This window comes from Crinia signifera, chromosome 12 (assembly GCF_055691185.1).
Source record: "Crinia signifera chromosome 12, ASM5569118v1, whole genome shotgun sequence".
Taxonomy (NCBI): domain Eukaryota; kingdom Metazoa; phylum Chordata; class Amphibia; order Anura; family Myobatrachidae; genus Crinia; species Crinia signifera.
The window spans coordinates 55,026,525-55,052,032 of record NC_139228.1 but is presented as its reverse complement, the minus strand read 5'-3'; the positions used below and the strand labels follow the sequence as shown (position 1 = coordinate 55,052,032).

The 25,508-nt window shown below is 48.6% G+C and overlaps 1 long non-coding RNA gene across 1 annotated transcript in view; it reads left to right on the top strand.

Moving 5' to 3' along the window:
• Positions 1–25,508, top strand: part of LOC146049921 (uncharacterized) — a 57,105-nt gene that overhangs the window by 13,238 nt on the left and 18,359 nt on the right. Inside the window, exon 2 of the long non-coding RNA XR_014466235.1 lies at positions 11,939–12,195. This is a non-coding gene — a long non-coding RNA (uncharacterized LOC146049921). The remainder of the gene's footprint in view (positions 1–11,938; positions 12,196–25,508) is intronic.

The following is a 25,508-nucleotide window of genomic DNA, read 5'->3' as shown; positions in this document are numbered from 1 at the left end:
ATGCATTGGAGGGGGCAGCGGCAGCGGCAGCAGCTGTCGCTACACCCTCGACTGCACTCAGATGGACCCTGACCACTTCCATCCACACCTCCACATCCTTACACCCCATGTCCAATATGTGCAAGCAATCCTGCTTGCGTCAGAACTGCGGCCTTCGCCGCGCTGCCGTGGTCAGACCCACCGGCAGAAGAAGAGGAATAAGAGGTAGATCGGGTGCCCTGGGAACTACCTGACGACCCCCGAGAAGCAGACCCTGCCCCCTTTTCATCAGAGGCCTCACCTGCCGACTCTGGCTGAGCAGCCCAGGTATCATCACCCGTGTCGGCATAGTCAGACGCGTCGACCTCCTCGCCGACGACATCGTCGGCGTCAGGGAAATCCTCTTCCATGGCAGTATCATACATGCATTGCCTGCACCAGGGGAGCCAGAGCCCCAGCAACCGAGGACCAAGCAGCAGAGAGGGTCTCGGGGTCAAAGGCCACATCGGCAGCTCCCGCCGCAGGGCCCCGACTAGTCCTTCGACCGTGTCGACCACCGCGGGCGGAGCTTCTGCCCCGAGCATGTCCAGAACCCCTATGTCCCCCACCCGCAGCGTCACCTCCGGCAAGCCGGGACCTATTGCCCAGCAAAGTGGGCATATATGGCCTCGGGGACCCCGGTGGGAAATCCCTCGCTAACCCCAGATACCGCCGTGCCTCCACACCTCCCCGCACCCTGGCTGGCGTGCTCGCAAGCGGAGCCCTCGGAGCCCCAGCAGCAGGCTGGGAGCTCTGAATGAGGCCCCTATCAGACCGAGGAGACACACTCCTCTGTGATCCGGTAGCTTCACCCCTCCCGGGACCCCCCCGCCGACTCCTAGCAGGGGCCGGGGATGCTGAGGCAGCATTAGGCCCCCTCCCACCCGCGGACGTGCGCCGCGCCACGGCTCCACGCTGCCCAACAGCCGACCCGGAGGAGGCCGCAGCCGCACCCACAGCCCGGGGTCTGGGGCTAGCAGACACAGCCCTCCTCACACGCCGACCTGCGGGAGGCGCGGACGCCGTTGCCGACCGCGCGGTAAGCGCGGCGGTGGGCAGCTGGGCATCCTCAGAAGCAAAACGGGCAGGCAGCCTGGCAGAACGCGGTGGGCGCGGGGACCGTGAGGACATGGCCTAGCAGAGGGAAAGGTGCTTAAATTAGGACAAGTGGGAGCTCAAGGGAAAAACGTCTACTCTCCAAAATTTCAGCAGGAAAGAGAGGAAGACTCCTCCCTTTCCTGACCCAATATTCAGCTAACTCTGCCATTCCCAAGCACCTTATTGGATCCCCGAGTCACATGCTCCCCAAGGGTCACACACACAGCCTGGGATGTTTAACCCATTCCATGCCTAGTGCTGGCATTACATTAATCTTACCTCTCACCTATGTTACACTAATTATTACCTCTCACCCATGTAACACTAATTATTACCTCTCACCTCTGTTACACTAATTATTACCTCTCACCTCTGTAACACTCTCAGCACATAGCTCCTTAGTACTTACACCTCTCACTAGTGTAAAGGTGCCCACACACGCACCGATCCCGGCGGTGCGATGCTATGCGATAGGGTGCGCGCTCCCGCGGCACCTCATCGCACAGTACAAAAAGTATGTGCTGCACATACTTTTTGTACTAGCTTTCTATCGCATTGCATCGCATGCACAAGGCATACGATGCGATGCGTGCTAGTTAAGCACAGAACGCACGCCGGGATCGATGCGTCTGTGGGCACCTTTAGGCCTTGTGGCGGTGGGTTTATGCTGGCCTGAGGGATGCCGCGCCCTAAAACTTTAACCTGAGTGTTAGGGACCCACAGGATGAGGTCACCTGGACGCGATTGGTGGACCCATATTTTTGGTTAAAATTCTGCTAACACCTCTATGTTATATTGCAGACTTCTTATAAAGATTCTGATTAGCAGTGTTTGTGCACCTGCATTTTTTTGTCTGTGTGAAACTATGGAGAGTGATAAACATCCAACCAATCAGCTCCATCCTGTAATTTTTCAAACACAGTCTGTGACAAAGCAGGTAGGAGCTGATTGGCTGGCTGTTTATCACTCTCCATTTTATCACTTTTGAAGCTTAGTGCATCTGACCAGGGCAGCCAAGAGGGGGGGGGGGAGCAGGTACTAATTACCTGGGCCCAGGCTTGCTGGAGGGGCCCTGCAGGGGCCCTGGTCCAACCCCTCCCTTCCCCCCTCTGTCCCTCCAAGGTAGAACAGCAGCACACACTTCTACAGAATGTGGTGTGCTTACAGCAAACTCATCATTAGCGTCTCACTGACAGCGTGTGAGCTCATGCTGAGCCTACTGTCAGCACAGCACATGCTGTAGGTGTGTGCTGCTGCTGATTTTAGAGTTTTCTTTCATCCTCCGCTAAACATTTTGGGGCGTGGACTAAGTGCGGGAGGTGGCCACACCTTCCACACTTTGGCCACGCCCCAAAATTTTACCGGGGCCCGGCATTCCTCTCGGCTGCCCTGCATCTGACCCATCATGTTTAGAATCAGGATGTGCAGACCAAGGCGCCCCCTAATTGCCAACATTGTGACTGCGTCCCCTGAGGCTCACAGGCGATTGGGTACTTCCTCATCTTTGCGGCCACCGCTTACGCTATGGAATTTACGTAGCACCTTTGTCTACACTTCGGGCTCGATAGCTCTCTCTGCTGCGCTTCGCTTGCCGCAACTTTACTAAAGGTAATAGATGGTGGCATAGACACAGGAGGGTGGCCTGGACAGAGGAGGGTGGGGTACTTCCTCGCTGAAAATCCTTACGTAGCTGTTAAGTAGCGGCTAACATAACTAGCGTAGTGGTGGCCGCAAAGATGAGGAAGTACTGGAGATTGTTTGGCTGCTGCTGCCCACCGCCAGGCTGGCAGTGCCTCACGCCACTCTGAAATAACAGCGTAAACTCTACAACTCAGTTTAATGGATGCATTAATCCACTGAGCTCATTAGGAGAGGACCGTCCATAAGACGCATTGCACTGTATCCCTCCCCATCCTCTCCACACGAGATGAAGGAAAAGCCACATTTGGCATGACCCAGCTACACTTCGTAGCACATCGCTGCGGCTGAAGGTGTCTGATGTGCATTAAAGAGAAACCTTATGAACTGCAGGCTCATTAGTTTGTTTTTTCTCCGCTTGAAGAACGGGCTGTTTCATGTTGTTGCATGCTACCCTCCCTCCCCCATCCCCACCTCGCTCTTAGCAAATTCTGAGCGAAACCTAATGAATATGGATGTGTTTGCGTAAGTCAGAATTTGAAACCGGCAGCCCTGGGCACATTCTATAGACGATGCTCAGCGAACGACCATCGATGACCTTCGCATCGTAGGAGACCTCATTTACATTAACCTCTGTACTGTTATGGGGTCTACCAGCTGCATCTTGAGCTGAAGAAGAAAAAGTGCAACCGGGGTCTGTGGATAATTCAGCTCGTCTGATGCCCCTTACAATAGAATTTGACCAGTTCGATTTTTCAGGGTGTCCTCTTTGTGTATGTTGGAAACAAGGGGGTGGGGGTTTGGTGTACGGTGAACACATGACACGGTCTCAGTGGAACGCAATGAGGGTCTTTTGTTATGTTGGCAATAATAGTTTTATTGTTTTGTAACTGAAAAAAGTTTTTATACTGTTTTTTTATTTCATTAAATTTTTCTCTACAATACTTGAAGTAAAGATAATTGAGTTAATGACCCAGGACCTGTGTGGATTTAAGGTTTGAGATTTGTGAAGCTTTCTTACCAGGCCAGAAGCTTGGACTCGTGACTGATTATGTAACGAGATGGTTACCGTCGGCAACAAACCCCATCCTATTTGTCAAGCTGGTATCCCACAGAGCAGAAGCATTTTAAAGGATACTTTGTTCTTGAAATAATGTGTTTTATTTAAAGCAGCACTGGTCCAATTATTTACATTTTGAGAAAAGTATTTGTTGATTTGTGCAGTAGAAAGAACGCAAACATCGGCATTGCGCTCAGTAAGTGCCCTCCACGGAATAAGGCCCATTTTATCTATATAACTGCCAGCGAGGAGGAACCTGCGAACCCAAACACTTGTTGTACAAGTGTTGGTTACTTCCGGGACAATTGGCAATAGAGTCCCAGGGCGGCTGACACACTATGGCCAGGTGAGAGTGGCATGCTGGTGTGGGTATATTAGGGGTTAGAAGGCGGCAAGCTTGCAATGAGGATGTTCATGGGAACCACTGTTTGGATTTTCCAGGGTCAATTTAAATTCCGATCCCATGGCAACCGGAAAGGGTATTGTAGTGGAATTAGCCTAATGTTGCCCACACTGGGACGGCTACAACTGTGTCCTACTCAGATTAGGCCCTAAGAGGAGGGATACTGCTGATGCAACAGACCCATCTCCCCTCAACAGACCCCACCCCCTCAAGAGACCCCACCTCCATGAAGGCTGCTTCCACAAACTCCCTGTGCTAGTTTTCCATTCCCAACTGTAACTGGGGGTTTCCTACAAAGAAAATGCCAGATGTACTAAGCTTGAAAAGTGATAAAAATGGAGAGTGATAAACTGACAGCCAATCAGCTCCTACCTGGCATGTCACAGGCTGTGTTTGAAAAAATGACAGGTACTGTAGGAGCTGATTGGTTGGTGGCAGGGCAGGGCAGCCGAGAGGAATGCCGGGCCCTGGTAAAATGTTGGGGGCGTGGCCTAAGTGCGGGAGGTGTGGGCACCTCCCACATTTAGGCCACGCCCCCAACATCTTTAGAGGGTGATCGAAAACTCTACAAACTGTAATCTCAGCAGCAGCACACATCTACAGCATGTGCTGTGCTGACAGCAGGCTCAGCATGACCTCTCACGCTGTCAGTGAGACACTCATGCTGAGCCTGCTGTCAGCACAGCACATGCTGTAGAAGTGTGTGCTGCTGTTGCTACCCAGGAGGGATGGAGGGGGAAGGGAGGGGTTGGACCAGCAAGCCTGGGCTCCGGTAATTAGTACCCGCTCCCCTCCCTCTCGGCTGCCCTGGTTGGTGGTTTATCACTGTCCATTTTATCACTTTTCAAGGCTTAGTGATTCTCAAACACCCTGGATTCCCTATATTAATAGAACAAGAACTATAGTGCCCCCCCCCCCCCCCCTACAAGAAAGTTATGGTATCTCCCCTATTATCTGCTTGTTGTTAGGGGCCGTCATCATTGACGATGTGCCACATCCTTCTCATCAGGGGATCAAAGTATTCCCTCTTCCAGCAGGTGGCGCCGCTGGGTCTGTCGCTCCTGAACTTTTAATGGAGGCAGGCACGCCAGGACTGAAGAGAAGTACAGTATGTGCAGCTACCCAGCACCTCAAAGTCACTGCGGGGTCTGCTGGGATTATTACTGCGCCACTGCTTGACATGCACCTGGGATGAGCTTATAAACTAATTTCAACAACTTAGATCATGGTGGCCTACCTGACCCTCTCCTTCAGGGAGAAAATGCTCTGTGCTGGACTTCCCTGGTAATGTACGATTGCCATCACCTGTGGTGAGGTAGGTAATTGATAAGAAAGGTGTTTCACCACAGGTGATGGCAATCCTACAATACCAGGGAACTAATGCGAAAGGTGGTCCCCTAGGGCAGTAGTTCCCAACCCTGGTCCTCAAGTACCTCCAACAGTGCACGTTTTCCAGGTCACCCGGCAGGTGCACTCATTTTTCAGGCACATTTGAAAAGATCCACAGGTGGAGCTAATTATATCACTTGTGATTCTGTGAGGAGACCTGCAAAACATGCACTGTTGGGGGTACTTAAGGACCAGGGTTGGGAACCACTGTCCTAGGGGATGAACAGGCGCTGGTAATTGGTTCAGATCCCAGCTGTGGGGTAGTTAGTCCCACAAACGAAAAAGGAATAGAATGGTGGTACAGCGCTAGTTTGAGGAGGAATAAGCACCATGGGATATAAATTAAATTTTAATAAAAACACACATAAATTCAGTACATAAAAAATAGCATAACATATATATTAGTAATTTGATAAAGTGGTCTCACTGTCAGGATGGATGTTGAAGCCACCGAAAGTTGGAACTGTGATATTGTTCCTATTGGTAGGTGAGATGTGCCGTGGCCGCTGTTATTATATTCCAATATTTGGGAAGGTGCAGAAAAGTGTTGTGTCCACTCAATTTTGGGAATGTCCCATTAGGGGGACACAGGGAAAGTCGATGCGGTGAGTGGCATGTGAATCCAAAGGGACCTGGATCTCCTGTGGTCAATGGTGGTAGATGTGCAGTGGACCACCAATAAATTGCAGTCTGCTGACCTGCTTTCATTCCTGTGTTTAGTTTCACCTCGAAAAGTCTGGAGGTGAGTGCAGGAGGGTTGGCTCTGGTCCACAAGATAGGACCCAAGGGGACTTGACTGGGACAGGTGGCTGAGATGTATGTGCCGCACCTGGAGAACCTGTTACACTATCTATCTATGTATCTATCCCATGGTTGCCTACCTGACCCTCTCCATGCGGGAGAAAATGCTCTGTTCTTGGACTTCCCTAGACATTGTCGAACTAATGACCTTTCAACCTAGAACCATGTCGACCTTTTTCTATGTCGACCTAGACCCATGTCGACATTTTCCCATGCCAACCTAATGGTGTCGACCTAATGACTGTCGAGCATTATGTTGTAGACCAAATGACCGTATCCTGGTGAAACTCACCCTTTTTCACTCAATAGATACATAGGGGCAGATGTACTAAGCCTTAACAAGAGATAAATGCAATGTTAATAAGGAGAGATAAACGTCCAGCCAATCACCTGCTAACTGCCATGTTACCGGCTGTATTTAAAAAAAGTCAGTAAGGAGCTGATTGGCTGGACATTTATCTCTCCTTATTACCCTTGCATTTATCTCTTGTTAAGGCTTAATACATCTGCCCCTAAGTTGGATAGATACATAGATAGATAGACATGTAGATAGATACATACATACTGTACATACATAGAGAGATACATTGATACTATAGATAGATAGATGTTGTGCCTTGTCCTTTGTCTATCAGAGTGCACATCAGGCCGCAGCCTCTGCAATCTCTGGCAGATGAGAGGTGCGTGGCAAGGCTATTAGTGTCCTGCACACACGCAGCTCTGCTGGTGACATTGTGATTTGTGGCGTTTGGTCTGTGTGTCATTACCGGAGATGAGTACAGCAGCGTGGGGGCTGTTATCTGAAATGTCCGCTCATACCGGGAGCCCAGCAGGTGGTCTGCACTTCTCAGTGGCTTCCTGGGGGTGTGGAACCATTTATCATTCCCAGTGATTGTTCCATCTCCTCCATCTTCTACAGGGAACGTGTGGCAGATGCAGGTGGTTTACAGTGGAGTAAAAACAATTGCGACTTCTATGAACGAGCTCTGACACAAAGGGATGTACACATAAAACTCATCAATATAACACTAATGTTACCCGAAAAGAAAGAAAAACGGAGATGGAAACGTATTTTATAGAACATTTGGGGCAATATCACAATGCCATTATACCGTAGGATGTTCCTCGCTGCCTCCTGGTGAGATGATGTAACCGGCTGCTATCTGATTGTAAGAGCATTTTGGTAAATTGCTGCATCACTCCAATATGAAATATAGAAGCAAAAAAGAACATTCTATATACTGTATCAGTGATTTTTAACCTTTTTCAACTTGCGGCACACCAAACAAAATGTTAAAATTGCCAAGGCACACCATCAGACCCCCACAGGGAAAAACACACTGGGTCCCACAGGAAAAAACAAAACACATTGGCTCCATATGAAAAAACATCGCATCACATCGCATACCACTAATTAAGGTATGCAATGGCATGCGATGGACTAAATTTCAGCCTTTTCCCGGGCTGAGTATACAATTTTAAAATCGCGTCACATCGCATGTCATTACAATGCGAAGTGTGGCGAGCAGACACGCATTACTTCACAGGTATACGCGTGCGCTCGCCACGCTTTGGGCTCGGTGGCTCGCTGCGCTTGCCACACTTTATAAAATCAACTCCACGCCAACGTGGATAGTGGGGGTATGAAAATGTTGGAGGACGCGTACCGCCGCCCCTCGCGGGCTCGTTGCACTCGCCACGCTTCGGGTTGGCGTTCATAGTGGGGTGACGTTAACAATGGGGGGCATTTCACATACTCATGACCCATGAGGGTGGGTATACAATTAAAAATCGGGTCTGGGGGGCATTTAACAAGGTAATAAGGCATCTGGGTGCCTGTACAATTAGAAATTGGGTGAAATCGCATCGCATAATACACAAGTACCGAAAAAACAATCACACCGGTCCCCACAGGTAACAAAAATAAAATACATTGGCCCTCACATGAAAACAAGAGACCAGTGAATAATACTAGAACTGTAGGTGGAGGCTGTAAACTGGTGTGGACCTCATTAGCTCAGGTGGCACACTTGAGAAAAATGCTGAGATATATGTAATATTCTATACACAAATACCTTACAGTTTCACATGCCTTAGCCTAACTCGTGGGCTTAAAGACACCTCCAGTAGATGATGGGCCATCAAATAGTCCACTGGCCAAGAGGCCAGTTGCCTGAAGCCCAATATACTATGGGCCCGATTCAGATTGACTCGCAAAGCACATTTGGTTTGCTAATTGACAAAACCAAGCTGCACTGCAGAGAGTTAGATTTGGGTGAGGTGTATTTAAACTGAAATCTAAATTTCAGTGTAAAAAAAAAGTAGCCAGTATTTACCCTACACAGAAACAAAATAACTCCTCCAAATCTCTCTGCACATGTTACATCTTCCCCACCTGCAGTGCAGCATGTTTTGCCCATCTGCAAACTAAATGTTCTTTACATGTGAGCCTGAAAACTGAATAGGTGCACTGGTGTCGCACTACTCTGGTGACCTTTGCACTAGTATGGAACTTACACTAAGCACTTCTTCAGGATGCACTAAGGCACTAAGGGGGTTATTCTAATTAACTCGGAAAGGCACAATCACTCTCTAATGGACAAAACCATGTGCACTGCAGGTGGGGCTGATGTAACGTGTGCAGAGAGAGTTAGATTTGGGTATTTTATTGTTTCTGTGCAGGGTAAATACTGGCTGCTTTATTTTTACACAGCAATATAGATATCAGTTTGAAGTACAAACCCCACCCAAATCTAACTCTCTCTGCACATTTTACAGCCCCCCGTTACATACGCCCCACCTGCAGTGCATATGGTTTTGTACATTGGATAATTATTGTGCCTTTCCGAGTGAATTATAATAACCCCCCTAAGGCCCTCAGTCTAATAGATTCGGTCCCCCCACGGATTCGCACAGGGGACTGATGTTTTTTTTTACTGCGCATAATGGTTTATGCGCATGTGCAGGGTCCCTGTGCAAAAGGCTACAGTGACTTGCATAGTCGCAGAGCCGTTCAGAGGTGTGCAGCGTCCGGGAGTGGTGTTGTCCATGGTGATCCTAAAGAAATCGATGGGTGTTCCCATGGGAATGTGGGCACGACGAGGTGTGCGGGGGCTGGCAGTTGACATCACATCAGCCCCTCGTCCTGTCTTCAGCCGGAAGTCTCCACTGATTTATATTTGTGAGCCCTGGAGAAATCATTCGGTGGACTGCGACCATGGAATAATTTGTCCAGCAGCAGGCACATCCGCGGGCATGTGTCTTCGTGACACATCCCCTTACATGGTTATGAGGGGAAACGGCGGAGATTCGCTGGGGCGGTGTCATAAGGAGTATCGCAGATTACTGAGCTAGGCAAAATCACCCCTAATTTCGGGATTATATACCTGACCGGAAGGCTGGGACCTATTTATTTAGTTATTTATTGTATATTCTGCACCTTTTTGAATGTATGTATGTATATTTTATGTGTTCAAGTGTATTTGAAACGTTTTTATGGAGGTTGGCTGCAGGCCCATATGGGAACCCTTTCCTTTTGGGGGGAGGTGAAGAATCTGTTCCCCAGGGGGAATTTTTGCCCAATTCTGGGGTTAAAGGGGTGACTTTGCAGCACAGGGTTTCCTGAAGACCTTTGCCCCCCAGGGGAGTCAAGAAGAGCTCCTCCCTAGATTTGGTGAAGTGGGAGTCAAAGTCTTCCTCTTCGCGTTATTGGGGCCTTCCTACTCCTCTGCAAAATGGGAGGAATGGCACCCTTCTCCTTTTGGAGAGAGTCCAAAGATCTAAGCACCAGCAAGCCCGACCTCAGCAATTGCCACCGGGAAGGAAGTCCAAGAATAAAACATTTTGTACATAATAGAATGGGTAGTATTGGTGAGTATGCAGGTGGCCACACCCCTTAGCCCTGACGCTATAGAGAGATGGTTTGGTAAAGGGCATACTGCTACCATATGCAAACACAGGGGGGTTCCGGTTGTTTTGTGTATGGATCTGAGTCCTTAATCAGTGCACTGGACCAGAGAGAAGCTGCCAGGAAAAAGAGACAGGAGCCTTACTATAAGGTGGGAGTATTCCATACATTATCCAGTGTATAAAAAAAGCCAATGTGTACATTAATGTCCAGGGTTTTTCTACCGCTCCCCTGAGACCCCGACCCAGAGTCTGCAGAGTGGGAGATTATGGATGGCATTTGGAAAACCGCCTTTAGAAATCCTGCGTTTGGCACTGGCTATCCTGTTGTGTTACTGAAGGAGACACCAGTCCAAAATAGATTAATGCTGTAGCTATGTCGTTTGCCAGTAACATACAGTACAGTATGGTGCCAGTCCTTATCCCATGACCGCGTGGCCTGCATGTTCTATCTCGCATGATCTGAGCCTTGGGCTAGCATCCAGGATAAACGGCAGCTCAGACATTTCACATAAAGCCATTGAGAAGCATTCGCTTTTACAGACACTGCAGACTGAACCATTGCTAAATAATTCATTTCAAGTTAGACCTACTTTCAGTGGGATCTGGAAGACCGCCGAATAAAACACCCACTTAAGAGACATAGAGAAACCTAGGTTGTGCCCAGGCACTGAGCAGAGATACCTGACTATTACTACTCACCAGCGAGTGATTGATCTGATTTCACTTGGGGTAATTGGGATAACTAGGACTATAAAGGCAACAATCAGGTAAGGAGAACAATAGGCTGATTTCCATTTAGAAAGTCTATTTAAATACTGATTGGCTTGTGGAGGTATGATAACAGGTAGCGTGATATATCAGGAATGATAATTAAGGCAGGATCGCAGGCACAGAGCACTGCAAAGTCTATGGGGAGAAGATTTGATTTGAAGTCGGACTGAGCACCTCGTGCTGAAATTACTCTAAATTGAAGCAGATAGAACATAGAACGCGTTCTATCCCAATTCCCAGAGACTATATCATTAGAGCCGTAATTGTCTGATTATGGGATCACGGTGCCCATCTGATCAGACCCCCAATGAGGAGTGTTCAGCCCCCTTTACTGTGCTTATACTCTGTATAAAGCTACCCATATCCCAATCCATTGCTCTACATGCCCTGTGGAACGACCGAGGAGAGGGTTGTGTGGCAGGTTGACAGGGGTAGTGGTCAGTGGCGTATCCGGAGGGGAGGGGGGGCTGGAGCACAGTTCAAAATTCAAATAGGGGAGAAACACCAACTGCCAGTGAGTCCTCACCGGTGGTACACATGGCGGCCTATCCAGGAACAGGGTGTGGGGGGCCAGGTAAGATGCGGCATGGACTGTAGCTATGTGTGTGTCTAGGGGGTCATGGCCGGATTTTAGGAAATATTTTATTGTGGCCACGTTAGTCCACAAGACTTGTGGTATCCACGTGGACTCTGATTTTAAATGGAAATGAGAAAGTGCTCTGCAAATCAATGCCCACCACCATGTGAAATCTGCGTTGGCGCTGTGGGGTGATCATTTTTGTAGATGATCCCCCCCCCTGTATGTTTCTAATATATAATTTCCTTCCCCTTCCTCTCTCCCCTCTCTGCAGGACCACAGCGCAGGGCTCCATTCCCTTTTACACCGCTAGAATCCTACTCGTTCTCTCTCCTGCCTCTCGTTAGAACGAAACGTCTCGTGCATTAGGTAACAGCTGCCAGCGAAGTGGAGGAAATATCTGGAACACGCAGGGAGCATTAAGCATAGGTAGATGAAGAAGGGAAAACTTAATCTGTTTTGGCAGGAGCCCCCTCAGCCCCCTCTCCCAGCGCAAGTTCTGCGGCCATGGTACGACGGTGCCAGGGACGTGTGAGTGATATTCTAATCTCCCTGTGCTGAGAAAACATATTAAGTGTACTACAAGCCAGTGCCCGTGTACTGCGGTTCTGTGTGTTCAAGGGGAGAATATAACTAGAACCGTTAGAGGAATAAATGAAATCCCACACACAGCCGCTCCCGTCTATTAATGAGCTGCTCCGGCAGTCTGGCAGCGTGCCCGCCTGGCACCTATTGGGACCAAATTATGCAGCATTTATTAAAAGTACTTCTAATAATTTCAGGCGAATATCCTAAATGCCTGGAATGCCGGCTGCCATGCTCTCCTGGAGAGTGCTACACTTGGGCTGTGATAGGTTAGTGGTTGGCGTATCCCCCCCTCTCACAGGCACTGCTGTGGTCCTCTGCGTGAGGCTCAGTGACAGACAATGCCAGGGTACGACATTAATATTAATCGGGTGCTTAGGTACTAAATGGCACTGCTTGTTCCCCGCTGCTGCATTTAAAGGGACAAGGCAGCACGTGCGCAGCTTGGTACATAGTACAGGAGAATACTGGATTTTATTTATCATGTCTTTTTGTTTCTTTATATTCTATAATGCAGGGCTGTAGTAATACAGCGGTACAGTATATAATTATATGGCGCATATATTTATTCCTCCTTGATACCTTGCAGAAATACTGTAGCGATCTCCATTTTTTTTAAACCCTGCTGGAGAAAAGCGCCATAAGAAAAAAATATATATTATTTTATGGTGCAGCCACAGTGCTGGATAGAGCAAGGCTTTAGCATGTATGAATGTATTTATGAAGCAGAGATACGGTAAGCCCATTCTGTGATGGTAACTCCCCTTTGCGGGAGGACCTTTCCCATCATGCATACCTCCCAACATTTCCCTCTCCAGGAGGGACACATTGCTCTGCTCCTGCACTTCCCTCTTAATGTATGATTGCCATCACCTGTGTTGAAACGCCTTTCTTATCAATTAACCTGTTCAACAGAGATGGAGGTAATCATACATTAAGAAGAAAGTCCAGGAACAGAGCGATGTGTCCCTCCCATAGAGGGTCATGTTGGGAGTTATGCATCATGTACTGGGTCCACGTCTTCTTGCAGGGGCAACAGTAACCTGTGGTGAGTGAAGTGAGCCTGCCAGGATACAATGCAGCTCAAAAGAAAATTACCTACAACGAATCTAGATTTGAGAAAAAAAAATTGCTGTAAGGGCATCAAACAGCTTTCACCCTTACCTGTTGCCACGTCCGGGTCCTTTCGGTGAAGGTGAAAAAGTCACAACCTTTCTGTGACAGCAGTGAGGCTACCATCACACTGATACAGAAAGCCACAGGCTGAGTGTTACATAGCAGGAGGAACAGGGTCCACAGCAGCACAGAGCAGTGATGTGAGGCAGCTGTCACACTAATAAAGGAAACCAGAGACTGAAAGTTACATAGCGGAAGGAGCAGGATCCCCAGCAGCACAGAGCTGTGATATGAGGCCACTGTCCCACTGATACAGGAAGCGACAGACTGAAAGTTACATAGAGGGAGGAGCAGGGTCCCCAGCAGCACAGAGCAGTTGATGTGACGCCGCTGTCACACTGATACAGGAAGCCACAGACAGAGAGTTACCTAGTGAGAGGAGCAGGGTCCCTAGCAGTACAGAGCAGTGATGTGAGGCTGCTGTCACACTGATAGAGGAAACCACAGACTGAGAGTTACATATTGGGAGGAGCAGGGTCCACAGCAGCACACAACAGTGATGTGAGGCCGCTGTCACACTGATACAGGAAGCCACAGGCTGAGAGTTACATAATGGAGGGAGCAGGGTCCCCAGCAGCACAGAGCTGGGATATGAGGCCACTGTCCCACTGATACAGGAAGCGACAGACTGAAAGTTACATAATGGGAGGAGCAGGGTCCCCAGCAGCACAGAGCAGTGATGTGAGGCTGCCGTCACACTGATACAGGAAGCCACAGACTGAGAGTTACATAGAGGGAGGAGCAGGGTCCTCAGCAGTACAGAGCAGTGATGTGAGGCCGCTGTCACACTGATACAGGAAGCCACAGGCTGAGAGTTACATAATGGGAGGAGCAGGGTCCTCAGCAGTACAGAGCAGTGATGTGAGGCCGCTGTCACACTGATACAGGAAGCCACAGACTGATAGTTACATAATGAGAGGAGCAGGGTCCCCAGCAGCACAGAGCAGTGATGTGAGGCTGCCGTCACACTGATACAGGAAGCCACAGACTGAGAGTTACATAGAGGGAGGAGCAGTGATGTGAGGCCGCTGTCACACTGATACAGGAAGCCACAGGCTGAGAGTTACATAATGGGAGGAACAGGGTCCCCAGCAGTACAGAGCAGTGATGTGAGGCCGCTGTCACACTGATACAGGAAACCACAGGCTGAGAGTTACATAATGGGAGGAGCAGGGTCCCCAGCAGCACAGAGCAGTGATGTGAGGCTGCTGTCACACTAATACAGGAAGCCACAGGCTGAGAGTTACATAATGGGAGCGGAGGAGCAGGGTCCCCAGCAGCACAGAGCAGTGATGTGAGGCTGATGTCACACCGATACAGGAAACCACAGAGTGATGAGAAACAGTGGCTAGATATGTGGCTGTGCCCCCAAAACATTATCCATATGGGAAGACCATGATCCTATAATGTTGGGAGCTATGGTTATAATGATGCTGACAAATTAACCATAATACATGCTAAAGAAATTATATTTCTACTGAGAAGAGGTTGATTTGATGCAATTTGGATTTTACAGCATGCTAGTGAATATAATTTTCTATCAATTTACAGTGGTTAGAATAGCCAACTCCCTCGCAGCACAGAATATTTAAGCCTGTTCTCACCCATATCATTACCTCCTAGAAATGAGTCTGAGTGCAGAACCAATAAGCTCCCTCATGTAACCCTCCCATGGAGCTGGTGCCACTTTATTTGAGACGGGATAAACCCGTTCTATGCCTGCTAGAGGCTGTACCAGGTTATCGCATCTGTCCGGGAGGCGGCTGAGAACAATAGACTCCTCGCTGCAACCTTGACCCCAGAAGGCCTTAAAATGTATTGTTCATTTAAATGGAATTCATTTTGCTGTCATATTAGTTCCGCTCATGGGTTTTATTTGCAGCCACGAGACTCAGGGACATTCAGCTCCTGGAAAACTGATGAGACGTACACGGACATGTGCCTGAAACAGTGAGGGGCTTGTACCTCACATCCCAATGTGACCTTCACGAGAAAACCTAGAAACACAAACACACAACTTATATTGTATTACCCTTGGCCTAAAGGGCGGGAATGTGACTCCAGAAATGGGCAGTAAACACCTCTGGTTGTACATTGAATTAGTGCATCAGTCAGTCTGGTGATCTGTGCACAAGCAGTGTTCCATTGTTTGGGGGTCTGTGCACAAGCAGCGTTCCGATGTTTGGGGGTCTGTGCACAAGCAGTGTTCTGATGTTTGGGGGTCTGTGCACATGCAGTGTTCTGATGTTTGGGGGTCTGTGCACATGCAGTGTTCCGATGTTTGGGGGTCTGTGCACATGCAGTGTTCCGATGTTTATGGGTCTGTGCACAAGCAGCGTTCCGATGTTTGTGGGTCTGTGCACAAGCAGCGTTCCGATGTTTGTGGGTCTGTGCACAAGCAGCGTTCCAATGTTTGGGGGTCTGTGCACAAGCAGCGTTCCGATGTTTGGGGGTCTGTGCACAAGCAGTGTTCCGATGTTTGGGGGTCTGTGCACAAGCAGTGTTCCGATGTTTGGGGGTCTGTGCACAAGCAGCGTTCCGATGTTTGGGGGTCTGTGCACATGCAGTGTTCCGATGTTTGGGGGTCTGTGCACAAGCAGCGTTCCGATGTTTGGGGGTCTGTGCACAAGCAGTGTTCTGATGTTTGGGGGTCTGTGAACATGCAGTGTTCTGATGTTTGGGGGTCTGTGCACATGCAGTGTTCTGATGTTTGGGGGTCTGTGCACAAGCAGCGTTCCAATGTTTGGGGGTCTGCACATGCAGTGTTCCGATGTTTGTGGGTCTGTGCACAAGCAGCGTTCCGATGTTTGGGGGTCTGTGCACAAGCAGTGTTCCGATGTTTGGGGGTCTGTGCACATGTAGTGTTCCGATGTTTGGGGGTCTGTGCACAAGCAGTGTTCCGATGTTTATGGGTCTGTGCACAAGCAGCGTTCCGATGTTTGTGGGTCTGTGCACAAGCAGCGTTCCGATGTTTGTGGGTCTGTGCACAAGCAGTGTTCCGATGTTTGTGGGTCTGTGCACAAGCAGTGTTCCGATGTTTGTGGGTCTGTGCACAAGCAGCGTTCCGATGTTTGGGGGTCTGCACATGTGCTTGGTCTTTTGTGCGCATGTGCAGCTCCCCTTGGCGAACGGCTTTGGCGACTTGCATAGTGTCGGGGCAGGCCGGGGGCGGACAGTGGTGGGGATGGGGGTCGGCCATCAGAACGCAGACCATCCCAGGGTGTTCCCATGAGTACGTGGGCGTGCCGATGTATACCCGGGACGGGCGTCTGATGCAACATGATGTCAGCCACCCGCCCTTTCTTCTTCCCGGGCACTCCCAAATAACAATCAGTTACCACTATTACTATTTGCGAAGGCACGATAAATCGTTTGATGGTTGGTGACCATCGAATAATTTCTCCTGTTGTGGCAGAATGCTGGGGAATGCGTTTCCATTTTCAGAACACATCCACTCGCATGGTTGCGATGGGTAACGCCAACATGAGGGGCAGTTGTTCTGCAGGGCAGGCTCTCTGGTGCTCTAACCAATCAGGCGCAGGGATACTGTCACACTGGGGTTTTGTGGATCCTTATTTATACACAGGCAACAATTTTGCTGGATCAGTTATAATCCACAGACCATGACCTTTCGGGTGTGGGTGGTGTTACGTGTGGGTGGAGAGGGAGAACCACAGCTGTAGCAGGATAACGCGTCAACAGTGGCGTAGCTACAGGGGTCGCAGCGGTCGCACCTGCGACCGGGCCCCTGAGCCAGGGGGGCCCAACCCCCGCCACTGTTGGAGAGGTGCCCAGAGCCGCCTAGGGGCAGCACTTCGGCAGCTTTACCGGGTGTTCACTGTGGGCTAATGCGATGTTATGCGGCAGGGCGACGAGTGACGGTTCGGCACTTTGTTGTGTCCAATCCGCTGCACTGCTCCCGCCTGTGACAGGCAGCTCCCGGCGCAGGCTGCCCAGAGCTCAGAAGACAGCCGTCACTGAATCTCCAGCGCCAGCGGCTGGGACGGGCGGCTGACTTCTGAGCTCTGTGATTGGGCAGCCTGCGCCGGGTGGGCAGCCTGCGCCGGGAGTGCAGGAAGAAGCCCAGCCTGCGCCGCAGCGCCAGGAAAGTGACTCTTCGGGAAGGAGAGAGTGACAGCCAGTTAGCTAACAACATCCTGCCCGGGTCCCCCAGATGCACTGGTAAGAGGTCCTGCATACAAGCATAAAAGAGGTCACCACCCAGGTGTGGGATGTGAGAGGGGGGGGGGGGGGGGTGTATTTGAAATGAACAGGGGGGCTAGGGTGTATATGGGAGTAGTAAAGGATTATAGGGTGTATGAAGGTGGAATAGGGTATTTTTGGTGGGGATAAAGGGTTATGGGATGTATTTTGGGTAACAGGGACTGAAGTGCAGGATGTGTGGGGGGTAGCGGTATATGGGTTTTATGTTGGGTCAGTAGGTGGTGTGTAATGGAGGAGAGGAAAATGAACCCTTAGCTACGCCCCTGCGCGTCAAGTTGTTCTGCTTGTAGTGTACCAGCGCAGCGCAGATTCTGTGTGACGCCCATTGTGATGTATTACTGTCCTTCTTAAATATTGATAGTTGTGAAGTTCAGATAAGACCACAAAGTGATTCATTTGCTGCCTTGTTTAGATCTAGAGAATAATCCTGGATAATGCCGCTTGCACCCCGCAGGCACCCCCATATCACAGGCATCCACCATACCACAGGCATCCACCATACCACAGGCACCCCCATAATGCAGGCTTCCCCCCATAAAGCAGACACCCCTATACCGTAGGCAACCCCCATAACGCAGGCATCCCCCATACTACAGGCATCCACCATACCACAGGCACCCCCATAATGCAGGCTTCCCCCCATAACACAGGCATCCCCCATAATGCAGGCACACCCATATCACAGGCATCCCCCATACTACGGGCATCCAGTCCACCATACCACAGGCACCCCCATAATGCAGGCTTCCCCCCATAAAGCAGACACCCCTATACCGTAGGCAACCCCCATAACGCAGGCATCCCCCATACTACAGGCATCCACCATACCACAGGCACCCCCATAATGCAGGCTTCCCCCCATAACACAGGCATCCCCCATAATGCAGGCACACCCATATCACAGGCATCCCCCATACTACGGGCATCCAGTCCACCATACCACAGGCACCCCCATAATGCAGGCTTCCCCCCATAAAGCAGACACCCCTATACCGTAGGCACACCCATAACGCAGACAACCCCCATAACGCAGACAACCCCCATAACGCAGGCATCCCCCATAACCCAGACATCCCCCATACCGTGGGCACCCCAATACCACAGGCATCCCCCATAATGCAGGCACCCCCCATATCGCAGGCATCCCCATACCACTGGCATCTCCCATACCAAAGGCACCCCAAAAATGCAGGCATCCCGCATACCACAGGCATCCCCCATACAGCATGCACCCCCCATACTGCAGGTATGCCCATAATGCAGGCACCCCCCATACCACAAGCATCCTTCATAGTGCAGGCACCCCCCATACCACAGAAATCCCCCATAATGCAGGCACCCCCATACCGCAGGTAGCCTCAGCCAGATGCACAGGCTGATTCTCCAGCATTACACCCCAGATTGTCTTGTGTTGTTTTTTTGTGCGGGTCCTGGGCCCCGGGAGTGCAGTGGATATAGGCCATGCCCCCTAATTTCGGGCACCTGTATCCCTCCTCCACTAACACCAATGTGGCATACGGTCATTGGGTCACCAGCATGTTGGTTGAGTCATTAGGTCGACACCATTAGGTTGACACGAGTCTAAGTGGACATGCAGGAAGGTTGACTTGAGTCTAGGTCGACATGGGTTAGGTCGACAGGGTAATTAGGTTGCCAGGTCCATTAGGTCGACATTGGTTAGGTCGACAGTGAACAGGTCGACATGGGGTTTTTCACATTTTTTGGAGCCGGCATATGCCGACAGGTGTTATTTCATGCCCAAACATCCACTAGGGCGTGGTGGGTGAATAAACCGTGCCCGAAGCATGACGAGCGCAGCGAGCCATGCAAGAGGACGCGGTGCTACGTTTCAGTGTTCATGTTGACTGTGTCGACATTCAGGGCAAAAAAATTTGAAAAACTCCACGTTGACCTTTTGACTGTCAACCTACCCCCTGTTTACCTAATGACCCTGTCGACTTAACCCATGTCGACCTAGACTCAAGCCAACCTTTCGGCATGTCGACCAAAATGCATGTCGACCTAATGGTGTCGACCAACATGCTGGTGACCTAATGATCCATACCCCACCAATGTTGGGAGGTAATATTTTCCCGCCAGGCTTGGATTCCAAAACAAGGCAAAACATCATCTATCCAGCAGCAGAACTGGCGTGATTTCCATTCAATGAAAGTCCCTCCCGTGCGGACCTGGAACCATGTCACGGTGCGTGCTGGTGTGAGAGCACAGCCGCTAGACTGCTAGGGTAATTATTAACAATATTATCCTATATATACCACATGCATTGTCTCCCTTGTAACGCGCAACGGAATATGCTGCGCTATATATGAAACTGTTAATAAATAAAACAAATGAACACATTGTACACGTTAAGGAAATCAGATGACATTGCATACAATGTTTTATAGATAACATGGGAATGATCCGTGTCCTCAGCTGCCCTCTCCTCTCTCACCTGCAGAGGATCTGCGCTCCGTGGGTGGGCCCAACCTTTACTGCCTATATAAATCCTGGCATTGGGATTAAGATGTATATCATCCTCCAGCCGGTGTATTATTATCATCCAATGAGGGAGCAGTTCCAGGCTTTCAGCAGCCTCTATGTACTGTACAGCGCAAATCTAAAACGACCAGCAAATCCTCTGCTCTGCAGCACAAGAATAATACCCGTACTGTATATTACCGAGGACGATATTTATTGTCTATTCAGACGCCGTCAGGAAGACTGGAGAATAAAACTCCGGCAAAAGTTTATTTTAGCCATCGTGTTTCTTCTTGTTATGTATTTTTTTCTGGAGCGTTTCTTGGCGCAGAGAACAATTTTATGTCCCATCTAATAATTTGAGAGTCCACTCGGAATCCATCCTGGGTGCACAAAGAGCTTTTATCGCCCCTGTTCCCCCTTCTGCCGCACATAATTCCTATTATTCAAACATTTGTGTTTTCACAGCGCCATTTCTGATCGCGGCTCCCGGAGCGGATTTTCTTTTCTGTGTTTTTTTTTTTACTTTTTATTGTGAGAACATATTTCCGGATCCAGCAAAAGTCGGTTTATTGTTTTATTGTTATTAGTTTGTCAAAATAATGCGCCAAAATAAATTCCGTTATAAAGTCTGAGAGTAGACGGGGAACATTTTATCAAGAACACATATAATGGGGATAAATGTTTGGGTTGGGATCATTTGGTCCACTGCATGTTGGTCGACACCACTAGGTTGACATGGTTCTAGGTTGACATGGGACGGCCGACAGGTCATTAGGTTGACACAAGCATTAGGTCGACAGTGTCTAGGTCGACAGTCAAAAGGTCGACATGGGGTTTTCACTGTTTTTTGAACACAGTCGACATGGGCAGTTTCAAATGTACCGCATCCCCTTGCAGTTTAAAACCCCATGTTGATCTTTTGACTGTCAACCAAGACACTGTTGACCTAATGCTTGTGTCAACCTAATGACCTTTCAACCTAGACCCATTTCGACCTAGACCCATGTCAACCTAGAACCATGTCGACCTATTGCCATGTTGACCTAATGGTCTCAACCTTATGCTCTACGACCAACATGCTGCAGACCAAATGACCGTATCCCAAATGTTTCACTTCCCGCTGACCTGTAATTTCCCGGGTGTTAGGGCTTCACCCTATCCACTAAAGGATTACTGCTGGCTATTCCCTGTGATACATCCCTCCCAAGAATTGGTATCTGGTTGTAAAGTCGTCAGTAACCAGGCTGACATTAATAGTGGCAACATCACAATATCGCCTAGGTTTCAAACTGTCGACAGGTTCACAATGTAGATATCGGCAATGTCAACATTCTGAGGACACCAATGGTTAGGGCTGGACAGCGGGATGAGGTTAGAGTTAGGTTGTGGGGGGAGGTTAGGATTAAGCACTGGGGGCAGGATTTCTAGAGGGGGTTTCCAAATGCAGTACACAAATTATCACTCTGTGGAATGTTGTAAGAAGAGCGGGAGTACAGTAATAATATTTATCACTATATATGTCTTACTTTATACTATATTATAGTCTGTATTAAACTTTTAAATAATATAAATAAGTTGCCAGGAAAAGGGTTGCACATGCCATAATTAATAAATACACAAACATAATAGAACAAGTACTGCACGTTCAAAGCACACATTCTCCCACCTCATGGTAAGGCTCTCTGTCTCTTCTTCCTGGTAGCTACTTTCTGGTCAAGTGCACTGATTTGAGGACTTAAGGTGGCCATACACACGCAGATTTATCTTCAGATCTGGCTGGTTGGAACAAAAACCTGGTTATGGATGAGAGCAAATGACAGTTGACCAGTTGCTTGGAAATGCTGGAAAACTGACAAACTGTCACTCATCCATAACCATGTTTTTGTTCCAACCAGCCAGATCTGAAGATAAATCTTACTAGTGTATGGGCACCTTTAGATCCACACACACAGCAATGAACATAAGTATGCTGGGTCGGTTAGGGTCAGGAATGGGGGTGGGGGGGGGGAGTTTAGGGTTAGAATGCAGGGGGGGGGAGTTAAGAATCAGCTGTGGGTGGGGTGGTTAGGTTAGGTGGTTAGGTTTAGGTGGCAGGGTGCTGGGTTTGATTTTGACACTTTATACCACTGTTGCATTATCCCCCTCACCAACCCATTATGTCAATGGGTTGTAGCATTACCCCTCCATTGTAGCTTTACTCTCCACCCCCCATTTGCAATTTAGCCCCTGTGGCACAGTTCTCTCTACTCTCTCAGCCGACAGATGCCCACTTACCCTTTCCCTTAAAACAGAGAGCATTGGAACGGGTTGTCATGATATTTATAAGGGAGAAACGCGTGGTTGGGTTTGTCAGTTTATTCCCCTCCCCCTCTGTTCTTTTTCAGTTTCATATCTTCTCCTACACTGCTCTAACTATAGAGCACAATAAAACATACATTTGGGGAAAGGAAGCTGGGTTGAACGGACAAAGCGCCACGCGTTTCACTATCTTCTGAAACCAGAGATGTGTAACCAGCTTACTCCTTTCTCTCTACCATTCTGCCTTTAAGGTTTGGGGCTTTCCACACAGAAATATGTTTCTAAATTAACTGTGAAATCATTCATTCTCTCCCTCCAAATAATTTAAATTTCAATAAATTTTAGCAGGCATTTACAGTCCTTTCAATTCACAACAGTGTCCCTCTAATATCATTCAAATGGCATATTAATGGGCTGCACTCTGTACGTCTTAAGGGGGTCTTTTGTCGTGGCACGTGGAGTCACAAGTCTGAGGCGAAATGGAAGATTGTCTCTCCGCTCTGATTACGAACACGTTCCTTGCCTTTGAAGTGCGGGACCAAATTAGACACGGGGAATTTGACAGTTCTTAGCTTTAGTTATGTCATTTTGGATAAAAGCTCTTTGAACGTAAAATAATAACGCTTGAAACGTGTATGGCTGGAGCTATGTGTTTTCGGGAAGAGATGAAAGTGAATCCGCCGGACTACAAACACCATGTTGGACTTCTCTTGGTCACCAGCTGAGATCACTGTCACTGTCGGACGCCGTCAGGGCGTACAGGCCCGAATTTCAGCAGGATGTCACAATTAACTTCATACATATTATTAGAGATTAGCATTTTGTCTTCCAGAGCCGGCATGAAAGAGAACCTTTATTCATTCTCTATAGCGTTTACTGACAAAATATGTGCGGCATTCAGTTATTGTACGCTGTCCGAGAGGCCGCTGCAGCTAATCACATGACCACCTGCTGGGCTGCAATCGCCATCATGTGTTATTTTACTAAAATCGATAATAACAGGGTTTTTAAATAAGAAATTAGGAATTTCCAATTGTGGTTGGTAGTGCAGGAGGCGTTTAAACTGGCGGCTGTTTGGACCAAAATAAGGTCCTATGCCACACAGTGCCCCCTGTTCACATTAGGCCATGTTATAGTGCCAACCGTTCCCATTACACCACAGTGGCCTTAGCTTAAACTAGCATGCTCCTTGCTCAAAATACACTGCTCTTAATGCTTTAGCCTCACTAACCTGCCTCTCTACAGGCCTGATCCTCCCATTGTCATTAAGGAGCCTTGAAGAGAGATAAAGTGGACAGAGATAAAGTACCAGCCAATCAGCTTCTTACTTTCATATTACAGGCTGTATGACAGTTACTTAAAATAAAGAATTAAAAATCAGATAAACTGATTATAACCAGTATTGATTTCGGCAGGATAGGTAACACAGAACAGGTATTACAGTAAAACGGGCACGGTACCGCCGCGATACTCATCCGCCAGGACTACCATGAATGAAGGAACCCTTTGATGTAGGAGGAAATAGTAATAAAAAAGGAAGCTGGGAACATGAGAGGAATCTGTAAATCCCAGGGCTGCGCCTGTATATTAGAGACATTTGGCAGCTGTTATATCTGAGTTACTGATTCCACAAGAGAAAGGGAGATTCATTAATAAAGAGATATTTTAAGAGCTTTTCCCAACACCCAGAAGCCATCAGCGGCTATTACAGCACATAACGTTTTATCGGCGACTGGATATTTGTATCACTGCACGTCTGTCTAATTATCTTTTACATAGTCATCAATCTCGTTAGCCGCCAGGACTGCAGCTACTATTAATGGACTCATGCAGGACAGTTTATTTCTCCAACACGTTTGTTTACTGCAGGACATAAAACGATACGACGCGCTGAGGACTTAGGGGACAAGATGGCAACTGTGGCTTATAGTAGTGGCGCAGAGTGCCCTGGTCGGGCTGTCAGGGGACATCCCAGTCACTCACAGTATATTTCAATATGTTGCAGTAAATGACACCTTATTAAGCGAATTGCAGAGTTATTGCCCGTAAACTGTCATCAGAAGCAAAATGAAGATGTTTGAATTTAGGCCCTGATTCAACATCATTCGGAAGGGGCTGGATGCAGCTGGGCAGCGGTAAGCCGTTCGCTAAGCATAAAACGACCGCTGCTTAGTGAGCGGTACTGAATCACCCTCTTAGTGTTCTACAAATGGCCGTGACTCTAATGTCTGTCATTCTGTCATCAGGCTAATACATGTTACAGAGGGCACAAGAATCGCGTCAGAGCTGGGACAAAAGTGCGCGGTTTACAATATGAAATGCGGATTCTTAGCTACAAATGCAAACGATCCAGACCCCGATTGCGGGATTGATTATTGGGTCAATAGGTAGACACAAGCCAAATGTCAACATGAAAAAGGTTGACACATGAATTAGACATGAGTTTTGCACAGTTTTTTGGTGTCTAAGAGAATGTCGACACCTGAGCATGTGAACCCCCAATTAGTGAACTGGGGACCCTCACACAGCTCGCAGGCCAGGTAGATAGGTAGACAGTGTCTAGGCCGACAGTTAATAGTTCAATACCAATACGTCAACATTCACAAGGTCAAGATTGACAAGAGGTTGACACAAGCAAATCGTCAACATTTTAAAAGTTAACACGTGAAAAGTTGACATGAGTTTTTCCAAATTTTCTGGTGTCAATGTCGACACGGACTCCCAATTATTGTAGCATGTACCCTGGCTCACTATGCTTCAGGAACACTTTATTATTCCCAATGGCAGTCCATGTGGATGGTAAAGTATGAAAAAATAAATAAATTGTGAAACACTCATGTCCATCTTTTTCACGTGTCTACGATTGCCATGACGGCCATTTGCTTGTGCCGGCCTTTTGTCTATGCCAACTTTGTGCGTGTTGATCATATGACCTCTTGACCGTTGATCCAGGCTTGCCTACCCTCCTGGAATGGCCGGAAGCCTCCCGGAAATCGGGTCCGCCACCCGGCCCCCAAGAAGGTGGGCAAGTCTCCCGCATTCTGGTAATTGCCCCCGCTCCCCCCTTGCCCGCTGGT